Source organism: Hemicordylus capensis, chromosome 2, assembly GCF_027244095.1.
Source record: "Hemicordylus capensis ecotype Gifberg chromosome 2, rHemCap1.1.pri, whole genome shotgun sequence".
NCBI lineage: Eukaryota > Metazoa > Chordata > Lepidosauria > Squamata > Cordylidae > Hemicordylus > Hemicordylus capensis.
In genome coordinates, this window is record NC_069658.1 from 122,601,807 (window position 1) to 122,624,033 (window position 22,227).

Genomic DNA, 22,227 nt, shown 5'->3' on the forward strand with positions numbered 1-22,227 from the left:
TTCTTAAATATTTTTAATTGGTTTTAAATTATTTGGAACTGGTTTAAATTTGTTTTTTTAATTGTTTTAAGCCATTGTTTTAAACAGTGGTGTTGTTTTTTAATTTACTGTGCACTGCCCAGAGTCTTTGGATGGGGCAGTATATAAAAGCAATAAACAAATAAATGTAAACCCAAGATTTCCCTGATTTTATTGTAACACTACTACATGTGTTACACAAATGATTTCGCTCATCCTCTGTTTGGATTTTATCAATTTGTTCAGAGACACTTTATGTGTATATCATTTTCATTTTTTAAAAAAAACATTTTTCCCTTCAGGCAAATGGCTTTCTGCATGACACTAAATATGAATAACAACACTGCATGCCTGTTGGAGATGAGGATGTGGGTGTTGTATTCGGATGGCAGTAGCCCCTCAATTAAAACTTGCAAAACGCTGGAATCCTGCCTCAGGTGTCATAGATGTGGGGTGCTTTTGGCCTCCACATTTCTGATTAGGGTGGATTTGGCATTGAAATGAATGAAAGGCAGAACTTCTGTTGGCCTGTAGTCCCCCTAGTGGAGATGTTTTGATTAGGGTGCACTAAAAGGTGAAGTGTGCCTGGTGACCACAGAGCCCTGTGGCTTTTTCTTTTGTAGAATACAGGAGGGGTTTACCATCGGTGCACTATCTGGTGTATATTTGAATGGAACTTCCTCTTTCTTTTTTTGTGCATCTGGTATTGTCTAATGTGTGTGTGGGGGGGGGCGGGATTTCCCAATCTTAGGTCCCTCTAGATGTGCTTGAACTGCAGCTCCCATCATCCCCAGCCATGAAGGCTGAAGGCCATTTTGGCTGGAGTTGGTGGGAATTGTAGTCTGGGGATTCAAAGCTGGGAAGTGAACCTCTGGTCTAATGTTTGTGGACAATACAGGATTCTCCATCCATCACCCCTCCACCTCATCTCTCACCCACATATCAAACTACACCCACATACCAAGCTACAGGTGACATGGATTTGCTGCTCATAATTCCCCTCTGTGCATTTTTGTCAAACATTCACAGGATATTCAGTCACTGTATTTGACACAAAGGTATTTTCATGCTCAGTCTGATACTTGATTACTTTGAGGCTGTTCTCACAACCCACCTAACCCAGCTTGGGGCAGCCCAGTCTAGGTTAGGCTCATCGTGAGAAGCAGCAGGATCTTTGTCGATGCCTCTGCTTCCTGCCCACCTAACCTTCCAAACCAACCTAAGGGTGCACTTGCACCCTTAACCTGGCTGCTGGGATCGTATGTCTCAGCCCGAGGAGACCCAGAAAAGGGCACATAGAGTGCCTGTCTGACGGAGGAATCCCCCAATGCAGTGTGTGTGCTGCGCATTGCACTGTGGGATTCCAAGATGCAGGAACAAGAAGTTCCAGCTCCTGATCCCTCTGCCATGCTCCGTGCTTCATGGAGCAGGCTGCCGTGTGGGAGTGCAGAGCGTGTTCCCACCACCCCCACTGTAATTGTTTGTGGGTAAGGTAACCCTGCCTTCCCCGCTCCCATCCACCCACACACCCTGGCAATTATAAGAATCGCCTCATTAAATGATGTGTAACTATATTAGTGGCATGCAGTTAGACAGCTGACATGCAATGCTTTTTATTATTAAAGGTTGTTATTTTTTATTTAGTTTGAGTGATGTTCTCTCATTGAAGCAGAAACGGTTGTCTGAGTGTTCTGTCATGACCTGAAGAGATCTAGACTGATAGCTTACCAGGAGCTGTGAGGCTAGGCTAGTCCTTTTGTGGGCTGCTGTGACTATGCTTGCTCAAACCTGTGCACCTTAGTTGTATGTCCATGCTGGAAACACCATTTTGATTTGGAGAACTTGTACTAGGGGAACCCGTTCCCTACTATTGCCAGTTCTACTAGCTGGGGAAGAAGGCGGCTATCTGAGCCCAAGATGTATTAGCACCAAATCAGCAAGCATGAATAACTTTGGATTAGGTCTGGACAATAAAGTGTTACCATAATGTACCAAAGAGGGGCAAACAAAGTCAGGAGGCAAAAGTAATACATTTTATTGAAAGAGTACAACATTGTAACCAGGTATTGAACATGGGTTGCAATAGTGTGACTGAAGGTTGTTCCAAGAAAAGGGGAAATGGGGGTTGATGCAGCCAAGCCATTTGCAGGAAAAAATGAAAGTGAGCAGGTAGCAGAGAGGAAGAAGGTGGAGGGCAGAATAGAAGACTGGTTTATACCCCTTCCAGCTTAAGTGGCGGAGTGAGGAAATGCTTGACTAACAAGCAGAAGGTTGCCAGTTTGAATCCCTGCTGGTTTGTTTCCCAAACTATGGGAAACACCTATATCGGGCAGCAGTGATGGAGAAAGATGCTGAAAGGCATCATCTCATGCTGCGCAGGAGGAGGCAATGAGAAACCCCTCCTGTATTCTACACAAGAAAACCACAGGGCTCTGTGGGCACCAGGAGGCAAAATCGACTTGACGGCACACTTTTTTTTAACCTTTATGCCCCTTCTAGTCAGCTGTAGCTTGGGTGCAGAAAAGGAGTGAACATCAGGTGGGGAGATCTGGGGTTCTGCACCACAGTACGTTCTTCACTGTGGATGCAATGAAGCCCCAAGCATGACAGATAGGCTCCTCAGTCCAGGGGTCCAAAGCATATGGGTACTTGCCTCAAGACAAGTCAAAGAAGATGGGGAAGTGTCCAGAAGAAGGTTTACATTTGGAATCAGAGCTGGGTTCTAGGTAGCCGGGTCAGTTATAGGATTTTTGGATTAAAGTAAAATAAAAGAGTCAGTTATAGGATCTGTGGATCAAAGGAAAATAAAAGAGAACAAAATGGCACAGTCTCCTGGCTTTAGAACTTCAAGCATTTAGAACAGTAGGGGGAGCTGCATGAGTGAGTCAACACTATTGGAACACAAAAGCAGCATGGCTCTGGGTGTGCCAATTCAGTGCGTAATCATCATGTGCTTTCTGATTGCTTTGGAGTGGGATCAGGTGGAACATTCTATTGTCCTAGGATAGCCTCATCAGAAATGCAAACACATTGAGAACAATTCCTATCTTTTCAAGATTCAGAGCACAATATTTATTTGTTTGTTTGTTTGTTTGTTTGATGTATTGTTATACCGCTCCAAACTTACGTCTCTGGGTGGTTTACAACAAAGCAAAATAAATGGCAACAGAAAAGTTAAAACATTAGTTAAAACTAATAACAGAAAAAGTTAAAACATTACAACAATTTAAAAATGTTAAAACAATATTTTAAAACAATCAAACTATTAAAATGATATTTAATTAAAAGCCTGGGTGAACAAATGTGTCTTTAAAGGCTTTTTAAAAGTTGTCAGAGATGGGGAGGCTCTTATTTCAGCAGGGAGCGCGTTCCGAAGCTTTGGGGCAGCAGCGGAGAAGTAACAATACCTCTGCTTCTGTGACTGTCTCTCTTGCCCAAAATGGAAGCCAACTCTCAAAGGACAAGTTATGTTGGGCTAAGCAGGTGGCTAAATCTCAAGGTAGGGTGGGGCTGGTGCTTTGTCAACATTCAACACTGCTCGGTCGTACCACCCTCCCTTGTTCTGACACCTGTACTTCTCTCTGCAGGAGAGAGAGGTGCAGGTGCAGCAACCATACCCATGATCCCTAAGAAGAACCAATGATTCGTTCTACCTTGGTCTGCTTCCCTCCTGTACTCTTAGACTTGGGGCACGGAGGAGAGCAGAGCTGGCAGAGAAAGGCACAAGTGTGCAGAAGAAACCAGGTCCTAGAGGGAGTAAAGCTGGACATCCACCTTCAAAAAGGTCAACATGTCCCTTCTATTGTTTGGCAGAAAGGGCACGCCTCATGAATAATGTTTCCCTAATTTCACAACAGACTATTGATAGTGGTTCTGAGATTTTCTTAGGAGATCCTCCTGCCCCCAAATGTTATTTGTTAAGATGTAGTGGCTTGGGTTCATGCTAAATATAAAGGTATTTTCAGCTTTCTTACTATTGCTGAATATTGGCCTCCTCTCATGGTGTTGATTCTGCTAATCACCTGGACATTATTTGCCTTCCCTGAGAAACCTGAACCAAAGGAGACATGTAGTCATCTGGCTTCCTTTGTTATTGCCAGTTAATAGCTCACTTTCCTTATTGATCAGGGGCCCACATAAATCTTCCTCCTACTTTGGAATGTTTGTAGAACCTCTGTTTTTTTTGCTCCATATCCTTTGGAAGTTTAATCAAGTCCATCTTCCCATTGAAAATGGTGTCCAATTTTATCCCTGCATATGTTTACATATACTTTCTTTTTAAATGATGCCCCTTGTCAATATATTTCAGTGCCCTTTACAAAACACAAAACAGGGCTGAGATCCAACTAAAATGTAAGACCTTCCAGTCCCATTGGTTTTAATGGGGAGAAACTTAAGTTGTGTTTTCTAGCTGAAAGCAACTGGACATAAAGGGGTTTTGCCTGCCTAGATTGTGTTCCCCGTTTTAAAATTAATGGCAGTGAAATAAAATGTAAATATCCAAAATGCCATATTTGATATATGCAGTATCTCCTACAGATTCCCCCCCCCCGAAGTGTTCCTTCCCTCCTTTGCTTGAGCCAGCTATTTGGTTCTACAATTGTGGGCTGGTTCATATATGCATGTTAAGAACTAGGTTTAGAACTGTCCAAGGACTGTCCTTGATGAGGGAGCTGAAAGTGGGAACTGACTACCGAAAATGTGAAAAGTGTTATCTTTGGTGTAAAATCTGGCAGGGGCCATTCACAAATACAAATCTTCCCTTGATGTTCCAGCATTAAGCAAAGAGCATACATATGTGAGCCAGCCCTGTTGGCTCCTTTCTTTTGAGCAGGGGCTCCAACTGTGGTATATTGTGCTTACATGGGTTGAGACTGAGCAGCAGGGGTTCTCTTATATTAGGGTTCTGTGCCATCTCCTTTAATTGCTTCTAGTATTATTTGTATAATGTTAAAATAATGTCCTTATGCTTTCAATTTAATTTCCTGAGCCCTTTTGGCAGGGGGCAGGAATGGAACAAGATTTCTAATTTCTAATTCCAATTTCATTTTTAGAAACTGCTTGGCTCCCTAGACATATTTGATAAGATGAATTACCTTAGCACATCTCTTCTAGGAATGTTACACATAGTGCCTATGCCCGGCATCATTTTGGAAACGGCAGCTGGAAGAGAAGCTTGATCAAACCGAAGGAGTGAGATGGATGACTTGGGATTTGCAGGGACAGAGGCCAAAGAAGGCTCATGGGGAAATGCTTAAAATTAGGGGTGTGTGAACCAGCTTGAGGTTGAGCCAGTTTACCATCAAACCAGTGCATCTCGAGGGTTCAGCCTCGAGCTGGACCGGGCCCAGTTCTGCTTGACATTGAACCAAACTCCCTGGGCCAGCTTGGAGCCAGTCCAGGGTTCGAGATGTTTTTAAAAAGTGTGTGTGTGTGTGTGTGTGTGTGTGTGCGCGCGCACGCAAAATTCACCGCCGGGCCTGGGGTCATCTCACCACCTCTGGGGGTGCTGCCACAGCTACAGGGGGTTCTCCAAAGCTCCCCCTTCACCCACCAGTCTTGGGGTGCTTTGGCCCAAGGCCATTTCCAGGCCTTCCTGGCCCTCTCCTGGCTCGTGGCGGGAGAACCCCGGACTGGCTCAAATTCAAACCAAACCGGGGTGTGTGTGTTCAGGGGTGCACAAAACCGAACATGCCTGGTCCGGTTTGAGTCTGGTCTGAACTCTAACTGAACCAATCGGTTTCGTGCACTCCCCTACTTAAAATGCTTACAAGTTGCAAGAAAGCTAAGGACAGTCTTGTCCGTCAACATACTACACTGAATAAACAATTTCCAAAGTTATTCTTGAAATGAATAATGTTAAGGGATGTGAACAGAACTGGGCGGGGGTGGGTAGAAGGCGGGGGGGTGCATCTGTAAGGGCAGGGAAGGGTGCACTTATGCCTCCCTCTGCTTTCCCCCTTTCAGTGCTCCATTTTAAAAAGTTCATTGGGGTGGCAGCGTACCTCCCTGCTGCCCCGTTGCCCCCTTTACCCAAAGTAACCAGTATGGGCATGGATGCATGCACGTCACAGGCGGGCACACCTGTGAGATACATCAGATACTTCTGGTTATTTCCGGTAAAGGGGGCTATGGGGCCACAGGGAGGTAAGCTGCCGCCCCAGTGGACTTTTTAAAAATGGAGTGTTGGCAGGGAGAAAGCAGAGAGAGGGGTAAGTGTACCCTTCCTCACCCTTAAAGATGCACCCCAGCCTTCGAACCAGCGGAACCACCTGCCATTCGAACCAGTTCGGAGGCCCATAAAGGTCCTCCAAACTGGTTCCGTTCACATCCCTAGTAAGGGGTTGTGTAACCCTTGTGTAACCCTGAGTGTGTCCTCTGCTGGATGGGGAAGTCACTGAATTACTTTTGGCCCACGTAGGTCATTGTATGGAAGTGTCTGTGAGGGGGAGAATTCTGAGGGAGAGACTTTGTGAGAAAAATGAGGATATCTTGAAGAATGAGATTAAGGAGGAGAAGAGTTTGAGACAGCAAGAGGAAGGGCAGAGACTGAACCATTGAGAAGGAGAGCAGAAGTTTTATGTATGTATGTATGTATGTATGTATTTAACATATTTTTATACCGCCCAAAACACAAGTTCTCTAGTCAGTTTACAAAACAATAAAAACAACCAATAAAAAGATTGACACATTTCAACAATTAAAATTTTAAAAGTTAAAAATATTAAAACACAATTAAAACAATATCTAATTAAAAACCTGGGTGAACAACTGCATCTTGACTGCCCTTTTAAAAGTTGTAAGAGATGGGGAAGCTCTTATTTCAGCAGGAAGTGTGTTCCAAAGCCTTGGAGCAGCGATGGAGAAGGCCCGTCCCTGAGTAGCCACCAGACAAGCCGGTGGCAACTGCAGACATATCTCTCCAGATGATCTCAATGGGTGGTGTGGTTCATAGCAAAGAAGACATTCTCTTAAATACCCAGGGCCCAGACTGTTTAGGGCTTTATAGGTTATAACCAAAATCCTGTACTTTGCCTGGAAACTTATCGGCAGCCAGTGTGAATCTTTTAAGATAGGAGTGATATGGTCTCTCCGAGATGATCCAGAGACCAACCTGGCCGCCGCATTCTAGACTAACTGCAGTTTCCGGACTGCAGACAAAGGTAGCCCCACATGGAGTGCATTGCAGTAGTCAAGTCTGGAGGTGACCAGCAGATGTACTACTCTTCTGAGGTCATTTATCTCAAGAAATTGATGTAGCTGGCATATCAGCCGAAGCTGATAAAAGGCACCTCTGGACACTGCCTCAATCTGGAACACCAGGAAGAGTTTTGTGTCCAGAAGCACCCCCTGTTCCTTCCATGCAACTGAGAAGAGAAGTGTGACCTCATCCAGAACAGGCAGATCAAAATCATCTCCGGAGTTCCGACCCTGCAAAATAAGTACCTCTGTCTTATCTGGATTCAGTCTCAGTTTGTTTCCTCTCATCCAGCCCATCACCACCTCCAGGCAGGCATTTAGGGAGGCTATGCCTTCTCCTGATGATGTTGACATGGAAAAACAGATCTGGGTGTCATCAGCATATTGATAGCACCCTGCACCAAATCTCCTGATTATCTCTCCCAGCGGTTTCATGTAGATGTTAAACAACATCAGAGACAATACGGAGCCCCGAGGGACACCATACCGAAGTTCAGTTTTTGAAGAAAAGTCCCTGAGAGGCATCATCTGGAATCTGCCTGAGAAGTAAGAGTGGAACCTTTTCTACTCTCCAGCATCATATATGAAATAATAAATAAATAAATGTACTCAGCTACTGAGTGAGTAGCAAGAGCCAGGGAGACTGAACCTAGGAACTGCAGAGAAGCTACAGGAGGAATGCTACACAAAGGTGGTGGGCATGTCTATTAATGGCTGGCTACTAGTCTAGTATCTATGGGCTACCTCCAGCCTCAGAGGCACAATGTCTCTGAATACCAGTTGTATGGGAGCAACAGCAGGAGAGGGCATGTTCTTGCCTGTGGGCTTCCCAGAGGCATCTGCTGGGCCACTGTGGAAATCAGGATTCTGGACTAGATAGGCATCAAAGGCAAGATGCTTCTAAATAACAGTTGCAGGAGAGCAACAGCAAGAGAGAGGGCGGGCTTCCCAGAGGCATTTGGTGGGCCACTGTGTGAAACAGAAAACTGGACTAGATAAACCTTGGGCCTGATCCCGCTGGGTTGTTCTTATGTAAGCTTAAGAAGCAGCTATTCATTGTTCCTGTGTAGCTTACAAAAATCTGTGAGACTCTAGTGGTCTGCTTTGTTTGCTTGCTTCTTCTCTTCTGAATAAGGATTGGGATTTTTGTTTTAATTATGTATATATATTATCTGTGTAAGATGTGTATTTGTTTATGTCGATTACTTTAGATCCTTTTAATGATTACATTTGCCTCTAAAAAAATTTCAGTATTGATCTCTGCTGTGGACTCTGGGAGAAATAGAAAACGGTCACAATTGCACAGCCCTTAAGGTAGCAGGAACATAGTGCCTTATACTGAGTCAGACCATTGGTCCATCTAACTCAGTATTGTCTACACAGTCTGGCAGCAGCTTTTCCAAAGTTACAGGCAGGAGTCTCTCACAGTCCTATCTTGGAGATGCCAGGGAGGGAACTTGGAAAGCCAGGAACTTGTGAAAAGAATACAAATATTACAAAAGCACACTCATCCTGTAGCTCAAGAACCATTTGCATTTTGTGGTGCAAAAAACAAAGTTGTGACAGAGCTTGGCAACTGGTTCAGAAAGAGAATAACTTGAAAGTGCATTGAACCTACTCAGATTTTGGCTTCCTTCCCCTCTTCAGAAAATAAAGGGAGTCCTTTTGCTAGGGGTGTAGTTTTGATGGAGGCTATTTCCCAGGAGCCAGGTTTTGCAAGAGGACTTGTCTTTGAGAAAGTAAAACCCTCATAGATGACTCTGGTGGGGTCCTTTCAGCTGTCTCCTGTCCTGGGATAATGTGGATTCCAATATCATTTCCATTTGTTCCCACCTGCACCCAAGACACAACACCACAGGTTTGGGCATTTGGAAAGCCACTCATGGGCCAGATGCATACTTGGCTGCAAGAAATGGAGTGAATGATGCCAGAACATCAGAATGACCTTCTCTGAATCTATTCAGAGAAGCATCAGGAGGTACTTGTGTGAAGCTGCTGAGATCCATATTTGAGCTTTACACAATCTCCTGCACAGAAGAGAGTGTGCAAGGAATTTATAAGTTAGCCCAGAGGAAGCTGCATCTTAAAATTATATAATAGTAAATCATTGCACAATAATAATTACATTTAATACTGCAGCATCATTGAGCCATTCTTGGTGAGGACAACAGAGATGTCTCTGTGTTGGCAAAGGAGTTCCACTGACAATGGAATGAATGAAACGCTAACAATAATTTGGCAGGCTACATTCCATAGCCGTGACTTGCCTAGGCTTTTGTTTTAGTTTGGAAAGATATGACTAAAATGCCATTGTGTGAGTCTTCCTTTTGAGGTGTGCCAATTCCTAACAGCTCCATTCCACTGTGAATAGGAGCTGTAACTTCAGAAGCATCCCTTTAGCAAAGCCCCCACTAAGCAACACAGGCACCCTTGTTAGAACAACTGGGAAACTGCGGGTCTCTGCTTCATAGCTGCAAAAAGTAGGCCCACCCTGTCAGCCGAGGCTGGCACCTCCTAAGAGAAGCCTGTTGCCCAAGAAGATACTCAAATGACATGGCATGCTTGACGTTCCTCATAACAACTCCTTCCTTGGCTGCCTTAACTGTGCAATATTGAATCACTGAGCCATTTGCACTTTTGAAATGACTTCTTAACGTGTTTCCTTCTCCGGGAATCTATTAACAAATGACAAAAATTGAGCCAAATCAATACTAGATGCCTTTCTTACACTACCTGACATCCGATACCGTAGCTGAGTGCCCAGCTCCAGGCTAGATAGCAATGGGTTTCATGGAGATGCAATCTCTGCAATATCATTAGTGAGAAGACATCTGGCCCAGGGCTTGCCCCACTTTGTGACACTGTCAGAGATTTTTAATCCTTATTTGACTGGCTCCTGTAGAGGCTCAGTACTCGTGTCGCCCTTTCAGACAAACAAGTGGGAAACAGCCACAAGCAAGGCTACGCTTTCCTTCCAGAGTAGGAGGAAACTGCTTCAGAAGCCTGTTCAGAAATGGAAGTGATGGTAGTGGAGTGCACAGAGATCTTTATTTCTAAAAGGCCATCCTCTGGAGCAAGTCTGTCCTCAGCCCAGCAAGGCTAGCCTTCCACAGTAGAATATCATGCTACTAGCATGGCCTTTGACATAACTCTCTAGTGCCCAGGCCCTATTGTAACTAAGATAAAGTAGGTGTAACTGAAATAATTGCATATTCTTTCCATTGCCCCTTACCTTCATTTCCCTTGGGTGTTTCCAGGCTTTTCCAGACAATACTCCAACTAGCTACAGTGTACCTAGGTACAGCACAAACAGCAGCATTAACAGCTAGCGCTCTCAACAGTACAATTTTGAGTCATGGCCCTAGGCTCTCCCCAGGGACAGAGTTTGCATGGAGAGGAACATAACCAGGGAGGGCTTTTCTCTCTGAATGGAACTTCGGCTGCTCAGCATTCCAAAATCATGGGTAGAAACTCTCCTAGAGACAGCATGTGCCTGTGTAGATAAACACTGCCCCTGAAGAAAGCTAGGATCTATGGCTACAGAACATATTGGCACCAGGGGGTGTGGTTAGTCAGCATGTCCCTTTCCCCTCTACCTGGGCAACATGCACAGTATTATAGCTACATGACGCTGCACACCAGGGCTGCAGCTGACTTCTAAGAAAGCCCTGGCACTGTCCAGAAGCACCAAATGCACAAGCAGCATTGCCACAGGCTTCCCCATTTACGACAACGGGGAAACCTGTGGAAACACAGCTTCTATATCTGCTGCTTTTGAATAGCATCGAGGTTTGCAGAGAAGGATGCGGCAGCCGTAAAGCTGTGTATCATATTAGCCAATGTACTCGATTTGAATAATGACTGAACAAGGTTTCTCTTCTTTCAAGACCTAGATTGTAAGCCCTTCAGGACAAAGATCTGTCCTCTTATCCATGATAAACTGCTGAATGGATGGTGCTCTGTGAAGAGGAGTAGTAGTAGTAGTAATAGTAGTAGTAGTCTGAGAATAGACAGGATGTTCCTTCACCTCGAATGGCTTAATTATGCAAACAATCACAACTGACAGTACTTTTTCCCTGGATGAGTTTCAAACTATCACAACTGACTGGCTGAGTTTCATGTTTCCACTGATGCTGAGGTGCTTCAGCGGGGAAGCAGCTTGCCTAGGGAGCCAGAGGCTGTCAGTTCCAATGCTCGCTGGTGCGCTTTCCAGACTGTGCCTAGTAAATATATATTTGTAGTCACCTATATTGGGCAGCAGCGATATAGGAAGGCGCTGGAGGCGGATTGTCACTTCAGTGACAATGGCAAAGGCATCATCTCATACTGCATAGGAGGAAGGCAATGGTAAACCCTTCCTGTATTCTACCAAAGACAACTACATGGCTTTGTGGTCACCAGGAGTCGACACCGACTCAACGGCACAATCTTTCCCTTTCCCTGATGGATTATCTGTAGAAAATGAGGGAAGTTAAAAAGAATGGGCAGTGTGCAGACTAAGATAGTCAGGACTAACTTGATCATTGTTATGAGACCTAATACCAGTCACTGAATGGGGAATTAAGTTAACCACTTGTTTTTTTGATTTCAAGGGTGCTTAGTCATGACTAACTAGTCTGGATGCTGCTCAAAGTTGGTACAACTAAAAATAAATAGTCAAGATGGAATTTCACACATCCCTGGCTGTAAGAGAGCCAGTGTGGTGTATTATTATTATTATTACATTTATATCCCGCTTTTCCTCCAAGGAGCCCAGAGTGGTGTACTACATACTTGAGTTTCTCTTTCACAACAACCCTGTGAGGTAGGTTAGGCTGAGAGAGAAGTGACTGGCCCAGAGTCACCCAGCTAGTTTCATGGTTGAATGGAGATTTGAACTTGGGTCTCCCCGGTCCTAGTCCAGCAGTGCTGGACTAGGACCGGGGAGACTCAAATTCAAATCCCCATTCAGCCATGATACTTACTGGGTGACTCTGAGCCAGTCACTTCTCTCTCAGCCTAACCTACTTCACAGGGTTGTTGTGAGGAGAAACCTAAGTATGTAGTGCACCACTCTGGGCTCCTTGGAGGAAAAGCGGGATATAAATGTAAATAATAAAATAATAATAATACATTGCCATAAGAACAAATCTGCCTGGGGCAGACAGCCATAATTCAATGCTTTTTCTACAGCTCATGATCCACATTGTTCTTATGTATGGAATGAATATATGCAGTTTACCAAACCTTCATTCAGGCTGCCTGCCTTGGAGCTACTGTCCACTTCTGAATGAGTTTACAGACATAGATTACCTGAGCAAAGTGAGCAATGCCTGTATGACTTCTTGTTTCATTCATTTCCCCAACGAAAAATACATCAAATGCACTGTTACTTTTCAGCCAAGTAATTTAATGTTGTCATTCACCAAATGTGAGTAAACTGAACCTGCGAAAGGCTCCCTCAAAGCTGGACAATTCCCTTTGATTCCCTTTTGTGTCAGACCTAGCTGATTTAACAGCAAAAAGTTCTAATTTGGATGAATGCCAAATAGGGTTGCATATTTAACCTCACTGGCTTAAGGAACTACAGCACCTCAACCTTGCTTCTCCAGGAGTCTTAAGATCTTGAAGCATCTGCAGTCATTTCTAAAGTTAGTGAGTAGCTCCTACAGTTTTCCTTACTCTAGAATAAGGCATCTGATTCCTGAGAAATTTTACCACAGCCTGGTCTATCACACCAGTATTTAGATTAGATTGCACCATCATCTCTGTATCTCTGAGGTGATGATATACTGGTATTGTATTAACTGATGCCAACACAAGTGATTCATCAGTTCAGATGCCATTCCTGTATTCTGGCCACTACTCAGCATTTCTTACTGTAAATGCTCATCCAGGTTATGAATCAATTGTTACGTAATGGTCTGGGGGGGGGATGTTGCAATGAGCAGGTGTGTACATATGCAGTATACAGTCCTGTAAATTGCCGTGAGATACATCTGCTTTTGCTTGCATCACCTCTCTAATTCCTTCCAAGCGACTGAGGAACCACCTTTTTGGTCTTTTTGGATACCAAACTTTAATCAGTGAAACTGTGGCATATGTCAGTTGCAACATCACTGGGCAAAGCCAAACAGAGTTTATGCCATCGGCTCCTGAAGAAACTGCCAATGGCCTGAAAAGTTACTTCTGTGTTATTGTTTTGTTTTCTGTAGCTTTCAGTTCCATGTGTATTTTAAACTGCCTTGGGTGCATTGGCAGGAAGGTGGTATTTAAGACAAGCTTCTCTCTTCTTTTTACAATGTCCTATAAGCATCAAGCAGATGGTTTTTAATGGCCGACTTTGGTTCCACAAAATCAGCCATTGAGGCGATTCTAGCGATCAGTGAGAAGAGCCATAAGGGGGTTTGAGAGGAGAGCAGGCTTAGCCCGCTCTCCCCACAGATGATCAGAAGGCAGCCCTGGGCGGCTAGAGCAGCCACCCACATGACTGCCAGATCCGTCACGGAGCCAGCAGGGGCTGCAGGGATTGGGGGCCGTGTGGCCCCCGGAGTAGTAAGTTTATTGCTGTCACAGACCAGATTAACAATTAATAATAATTAATAATTCTGCCCCTGGAAGTTCCAGGATGCCCTGCACAGGTGTGCAGGGCTTTCTGGAGAGACCCCTGAGCCCGGGGGTCTACTCATGTATTGCATTGCAGCAACACAAGCAAAAAGATTAGGTTAACGGAGTGCTCACTCGGTTAACCTCTTCTTAGGGGAGGGGTATTTGTCTCTACCCAAAAGAGACACAGAGACTTATTTTCTTGGGGAAAGGGCCACAACTTTATTAAGCAACACAAAAGGCATAGCGAACTGCGAACAGGGTGATAATCACCACCCAACCACAACAGTGCGGGCCTACTAAGGCCGGGTAAGGAAACAACTATCCTGCCCACACCTTACCGGGCGACACACCCTGGCTCAGGAAACAGGCAGGTATAAAACCTGCCCCTCCCCCTCAAAGCCAACCCCCTTCCTTAAAAGGGGGCCTGGATACTTCTAGGCCTTTGCCCACCCTGGACCGCTCAGCCCAAGGGTTAGCGAAGTCCTGAAGCCGGTTTCCTGGCCAACCAATTCTCCCTGGGCCGCACAAACCACAGGTGAGCGATTGACCAGTCCACCTCTTAATTATCCAAAGGTGCTCACTGAAGGTCTTACCTCAAGATAACCCCCCAGCCCACACTGTTCCTACCTCGTTGTGACCTGCCTAGCTCAACTAATTCTCCCCTTTACAGAACAGAGTAGGCGAAAAAACCCCTAACTGTGGCCAATCTGTTAGGAGCAAAAAATTCCTACTCAGCCCCCGGTAGGGCGACCAGTCACTAAACCTGCTCTGAAAAAGGGGACGGGAGGGAGGGGATGCCTGGCCGAACTGAAGGCCAGGGGGCAGGAACCGGCCTCCTAACGGCCGTAAACCCCGCCCACTGCTCCTGCCCATCCAATGGGCACTCTTTTGGGCAGAGTGCAGAGGGGCTGGGACAAATCGCCCTCCCCTCTGCACATGGCCAAGGGGAGGGGCATTATGAGGGTTAGCTGCTGGGAGCTGCGTAGCTCCCGTTGCTGCACACGGTCACCCCAAAGTGGGCTAGGCTCCCTTAGCCGGTTTTTGGGCGATCGTGAGAATCACCTCATTGTACTTTATAATCCCAGTGCCAAACCATTCTTTCAAAGCAAAGAGTAGGCTTGTTATTGAATAATATTTAATAATATATTGTCAATATTTTAGTGGTATCAGAAAGAACTTCAGGCATTCCTAGGAGACAAATGTTTAGAAACAGGCTGACACACTGCACAATGTAACATACGTGGTAGAATGCAACATTTGCACAGTTCCACATGAGTGCTATTGCATGCACACACACAAATTGCACAAATGGAGTTGCACAACAGTGCAGCTAAATATAATGGTTGCCATACAACTCAATTTGTGCTATTCTTGTGCTTGCGCAACTGTGTGAAAATTACATTCCACCATGTGTCGATGACTGCACACTGTGTCAGTCAGGGTTGTCAGCTCCTGAAATGAACATTCGGATGCTAGGCCAAGCCCATAGTAGATCTGAGAACGGCAGCATGGGCAGAAGCCAGTCAGTTGGGGCAGAGCCTAGTGGAGAAGCTCTCTGTTCGCCTTAATGTTATAGCTAAACAATGGCTTAGGAGGAGGCAAAACCTTTCCACTTTCCTTTTCTGACAACCAGCCTGAAAACAAAACAAAACAAAACAAAACCGTCAGCTGGTGTTTTGTTTCCCCCCCCTTGTCATTTGGCAACTCTAGAAAGAATGCTTAAGACTATCAGATATACTTTATTTTACACCATCACAGAAGCAGGCTGAGTAGATTTCAGCTGTGCAAGTATCTCTCATTTTGGAAACTGATTAGGCAATTCCAGAGTGACCTTTGTTGGTCTGTCAGGATGCAAGAAAGGATTTTTAAATCAGTTAATCCAGAATCTTTGTTGTAGAAGCATACATTTACAGAATACTGGCACAAAACAGATTTATTTATTTAAAGCATGTTTATCCAACCTCTCCAAAAGCTTGAGAAGCCTACAATTATAATTAAAAATCCTTTTCAAACCCATCCATAATCAAGCATTTACACAATCTGTATTTCTCCAAGGAAATCACCACCGCATGTTTTCAAAGTGTCATCCTATATATAGGACAAACATCAATAAAGGGAAAGGTATTTCAGAAGTATCCAGAACACTGGAGCATTTGAAGCAAGCAGAGAGGAAAGAGGGCAATATGTTGGCATAGCAGGTTCTTAGCTCATCAGCTATGCCAACATCTTGCCTCCTCTCCGGCTCTGAATAAAGGGGATCCTTGTCAAGACTTCTGTGGCACAAACACACAGTCTTTTATTGAGGTGGCTTAGCCTGGAAAGGAAAAGAAAGAAAGAAACAGTTACCATACAAAACCTGTAATATTTTTAAAGAGGCAAATTGAGCTTACAGCTAAGTGACTCAGGGGTGTGTGTGTCAAATATATTTGACTTACACGGATTAATGGATGCTTTCTATAGTTTCAGTTCATGAATCCCAATTGCACTTTTTGAATTACATGTTCAATAAAAGATCCCTCCAAATACACCCATACTCGAAGGTCAATTCTGGATCTAAATCTAAATTATGGTACAACGTTTATAAAGCATTTTTAAAGACTTGGGGTTGGCTTTTTCTTCTATCCTAGCTTTTAACCTAGACTTTTTTTTTTTAAGTGAGCCTAGGTTAAGATTAGATTGAAAAGCAAACAGACTCTACTATGAAAATACACCATGACAGCAAACCCCACAGTTAAGAATATACAGTGTTGCATACACTTGCTATTATCCAGCTTTGGTCAATAAATTCCTCTTCCCCTCCCTTTGGAAGACAAAACAGACCAACATCAATACCACTACCATCAATACCCACCACCATCATCCAAACCAAGAAATATCCAAACCAAGAAATATTGTTTAGATGCGCCGGAAATAAATAAATAGATAGATAGATAAGAAAAATCATTTACTGAGAAGATATTTAAATGTAGAAGGAACCAGGCAGTTTGGTCTAAACATATTTAAGCAGGTATTGATGTAGCATATTTTTCTGAGATAGCCTTGCTAGGCATTTGGACAATTAATCTAACACCCCACAAGAACCTAGTATTAATGTAAGCTGTATACCGTCAGTGTTGAAACTGCGAAAATATTTGTGCCTATGTTGTGACTTACTGGAAAGAATTAACTTAATGACTTATTGAAAGGAAAATTCCTCATTGAAATGGTGGAATTCATGGGGAGAGGAATGCTGCTATTTAGGTAGTATGGGGCAGGGTGGTAGAGATGATGTGAGACAGGTAAGGGGGTAGCAGCAGCAGCAGGCAACTGTGGGCTTTTACCACTTCTAGTCCCCTCTCCAACCAGGAGGCAACATACGTAGCAATGTCAGTTGCTCCTATTGCTCGAAAACCTGCTACTATCAACGGGAGACATTAAGCTTTGAAATAAATGTTGAGCAAACGGATCCTAGGATATTTTGCCCATCTACAAGAAGAAGAATTAATTAGCAACTGGCTTCACCTCTTTTCTGTGAAATATAGACACTATTTGCAAACTGTTCCCAATAAAGGAAAAAGCCAGCTTTTGGTGGTATTCACACTTAACATGAAACCACAGTTACACAAGCAGAGGTTGGAACTCTGATATGTACGAATGTGTGCAAATGCGATTTCATGGCAAACTCCAATCTGAACCTTTGGTTTGTAGTGAGTTTTGCTGCCATAACAGGAGGGTTTTTTTGACAGCAGCGTGACGTCCAAACATGGGCAGTGCCATAACTATGTTTTTGTTCACTTTGTGGAACTGTAATCATAGAGATGGCCACGCAGACCCACCAGGGATCGTGCCTACTCCATGCCTGCAGTGCTTCTTGCTGGCTGCCTCTCCAAACACTTGCCCCTCCCCCAACAAACCAGTAGCCTGACAACAGGGATGCTGCCACATCCCATCCCAAGCTTGTCAGCCTGCCAAACAGCAAAGTCACACAGGGGCATGCCCTCCTCCTACCCTGATCCTTGCTCCCCCACTTCTGGCAATCAGGAGATAAAGGGGATGGGCACTATGTGCTTTGCTCTCCAATAAGGAAGTAACAAAGATGTATGCTCACAAGCATATGCACGCGAGCTGGCAACATAAGCAGGGCAACCCCATTAGAGCAATGGGACAGCAACATATGGCAGGGTGGTGATACCCAGGGTCGGGTTTAATCCCAACCAGGAATTCTTGAATGGCTAAGGTCTATTTTTTTGTAAAATGAAGTTGGGGAGGGGGGGCAACCCCTTCCCTTTGGGTGGAAAGTAGGGGGTGGGGGTTGTTGTGCAAAAGTTCTATCATTAACCAGAGAGGACAGGGGCCCCTTTGTTGGGTTAGCTCAGCTCATAAGCATGTAGTCTGATGGAAGACTGAAGGTTTTTGCGCCTAAGTTCTCCCCCAGTAGACTGCTCCTCTCATGAGAGTGGTAGTCCCCTGGTGGCAAGCCACCATGGGGGCAGGAGTGTGGTTTGGTCTCCATGGACTGCTTTGCCAGGGTGAGTCATCACAAGAACATCCTTGGTCACAGTGGGACAGACCCCAGGATCCTTTGCCCTCCCTCATGTATGTATGCTCTCCTAGGAAGTCATCATGTTCCCTTCCTTTCCTGGAGTAGCAGGAAAATAGTGTCCTCCAGATTCCTCCCTGCCCCCCCCCCAAAAAAAAATTGTGCTTGTGTGAGACAGTTTTGTTTCGGAGCTCTTATGAGGGTTGCACTGCAATTGCTGTCAAAAGAAGGGCTTGCATGGCATGGCCTTTAAAGCAATTTAAATGCCTGTTCCCTGTTGAGGGCGGGTGAACCATTCTGAAAAGCCATGCCCCCTTGAAGATCGTGGCCAATGGTTTCCACCTTGGAAACATGCTGATGCCTTGCCTACAGTCTGGCGACACAAGTACTACAGAGCTTGATGGGATGCGTCCTTTGTGGACCAGAAGGGTGAGGGGCTCCCCTGCCCTGATAACAGAGGTTGCTAGACCACGGTTGGATCTGTGGTCTGTGCTGCGATTCATGGTTTGAAATATTAACTGCAGGTTCAGCAATCTCTGGTTTCATGCTACGTGTGAATGCAGTGTTTGTGTGTAGTTAAGTAAGTTAAATAGGGTGACCGTCATTCATCAGAGGGTTCACGAGGTTGCTATTTTCAAAATGAGGTGATGAAGGCAGTCACAAAGGCAAGGTCATTATAAAAATCAGCCAAGATTTGGGTCAGATTCAGCAGGTTCAGGTTAAGCGTTCTGTTGTTTTGACTAGTCAGTCTTGCAGAACACAGCTGTCATACCAAAAAAAAAATAGAAAAAAGGTAATATTGAAGTGAGGCCTCCTCCTCTGGGATATAAGTGGTGGGAGAAAAACCTGTGGGAAGCTGTGGGAATGCACAGAGAATAATCCGCAGGAAATGTGGAGAGGAGCCAAGGAAATGCCAAGGAAATGCCAACGGTCCATTTAATGCCATGAATTAAACGGCTCCCAAATCTGCTGCCAAACAGATTCGCTCTTCCGATAACCTGCAGCATGGAGCCGTGTCTCAATAACTCCCATGATATGTAGCCATCACTTTCACAATGAAATCCTCAACTGACTGTGATCATTCTGAGGGGGCGGGGGGGGGGGCTATCAGGAAGCAATGGTACTGAAGTAGCAGCCGAAAGGGAAACAACTGGCAGAGAACACCTTCAGCAAAGGGACATATTCACATACGTTAAAAAGTTTTCAAGGAAACATTCATGCCATCCTCCAAAAGCACTACTTTTAACCACAAAATTAAAACAAGTCCTAATTAACAGCCATATTATGCTGGATGCAGTCCTACTATAACCATATTAAACTATTTTTTCTAACATAAATGTTGTGAAACAATGTATTTCATAGGAATATGGATGTCTCGATGTTAAAACTTGCAGATGGATGCAACTGTGATGACAAATTCACAACCTTAATTAGTAAGTCTATTAAGACTTTTAGTGTTTTAGCACATTTGAGTCTTGACTTCTTACAAAGTAGCTTGTAAAGTAGTACTTTCCCTGCATATATGCACGTTTACTGTAAGAATTTACTGCACTGCATCTCAATTTGATGTTCTGCACCCTTGCTATTATACAGTCTGCACATGAGCCACAATTTTTACACCTATAAAAAATCTATTTTAGCTGTGAAAAATCACATTCTATCCTTAATTATCAAATACTTATTCTTACCTGAAACTGCCAGCATTTCTCAAGGAGAGAAAGGGAAAAGATTTTTGGTATTCAAAGATCTGTACATTTTGCAGAAATACCGTAGTACATTTTTTTAAAACCTATGACTGGTTCACAGGACTAGCTGTCTAAATGAAAGCTTCCTTCCTGTACATAACTAAATGCAGAGAGAGTATATTAATTCCTCTCTATGTATATAGTATATGCTAATTCTGGCAGGAAATATTTTTAGGCCTCCCATTCACTTTATTCCCACCTACCTGCTTTCCAAGCACGACATTAATTCAGTGCATGCATCACACCTCATGTGTTTACTCCATTAAGCCATACACTATGAAATATACAATTTGATTCATTTAAAAATGCAACACAGCTTAATTTAAGTTTTATAGCACTGCTGACAAAAAGCAAGCATGATTCCACCCTTTTATAAAGAGCATGCATCAAGATGGACGATAGCTGTAAAAATCCTTGTGAAAATCTTCAGGGAGTGACCCAAGACAATACTTTGCACAGAGTGCTCATCAGACCTCTTACATTAAGCAAAACTTGTGTAATTACAGTGATGATCCAGTTCCCTGAGGCTCTGTCTGCACCCAGCTTGGCTCTCCTGAAGAAGTTTCCCACTGTTGAAAATCCTGGTTCTGTTCTATAAATGGTGGCTCTAGCATAGCTGTCAAAACCTGCTTAGAGCAGGTTTATACAATGTGCTGGGTTTTTTTTAAAGGCAAAAGAAGAGAAAAACATAACAGCCTCACCTTCTCTACAATCAAGCACTCAAAGGTTGCTGCCACTTGCTAACATTGCATCACAACTAGTGAAAGATGTTTAACTACATTTGAGGATGGCCAAAACTCAATCTCACACTAAGGTAGTGAGATTAGTTGGTGTAGTGAAGCCACTACAGGATGAGGGTTGTAGTGAAGATGGTGAAGCCACTACAGGATGAGGGGGTTTTTTGTGTGTGTTTTGTTTTTTTGTTTTTTGAGAAATGCTCTGCTCAGTCACAGTCAGAGAGGAAGTTTAAGGGGGCCAGAAATACCTTTGAAATATGGGGTGAGCTAAGATGCAGTAAGCCACTGTGTTTGCAGGGAACAGCTAACTGAGCAATGATGCAACTTTTAAAAGCGGTGATTCTTTTTATTTAGCAGCGGGAGAGCAACTGACCCAATCTAACCCGAGCACAGCATCCCTCCAGTGGCTACTGCTGGTGTCTATCTTATGTTTCTTTTTAGACTGTGAGCCCTTTGAGGACAGGGATCCATCTTTATTTATTTATGTATTTATATCTATGTAAACCGCTTTGAGAACTTTTGTTGAAAAGCGGTATATAAAATATTCATTGTATTTGTACATTCGTATAACAGTTACCTCTACCCAAATCTATGAAGTACATGGTCACTTATCCCAAGATCAAAAACAAAGGTAGAAGAAGTTCCTAATTATCCAGGGGTTCACTCACTCTTTATTACCACCGTTACCTCAAATACCTAGGCACTGGTCCATTGTTTAAAATGTGCCAGATAATTAAACTGAATCAAAGGTGTTTCAGTATCAATATCAGAGGTTGTTCTGGGTGGCTTACATGTGTATTATATTCAGAATTTTGCTGGGGTGACTCTTCATTTTCGAAAGGTATATGAGACCAGAGACTCACAATTAAGACTGCTGGATACCCTTCACAGCATTACAGATGTTTCTAGTTCTGTCTTCCTGTCTGTCTGGAAGGCAGTTAGGATTTAGGTACATCAATTAAGAAGCAGTTACAGGATACGAATAATTGTACAAGACAATTTCTAGGCGTGATTCGCTAGTACTGAAAACATTGTATGTCTTCCTATGTGCAGTGTGTCTATTCTGTTCTGTTTCTATATAGTTCCTCCCCGCTGCCAAACCAAACCAAAAAACAAGATGGGGGTGGTGGTGGTAATCCACTGTTCACTGGAATATAATTTCAGCACTCTGTGGACATGAAAGAGAAAGGCCACTTTACAAATGGGCTTGTGAAAGCGAAGCAGATCTTTTGACCTCCCCACCCCCACTCCAATGCATGCACACACTTTAAACAACAACCCTGCCATATATCACCACACATTTATGAAAACCACAACTTGCCATGCAGCTGACAACTGCTATGCAGAAAGCTGGCTGCTATTTTGGGGAAACAAAGCCAAAACCCGAAGGTTTCTGAGGAGCAAGACACGTATCTCTCTG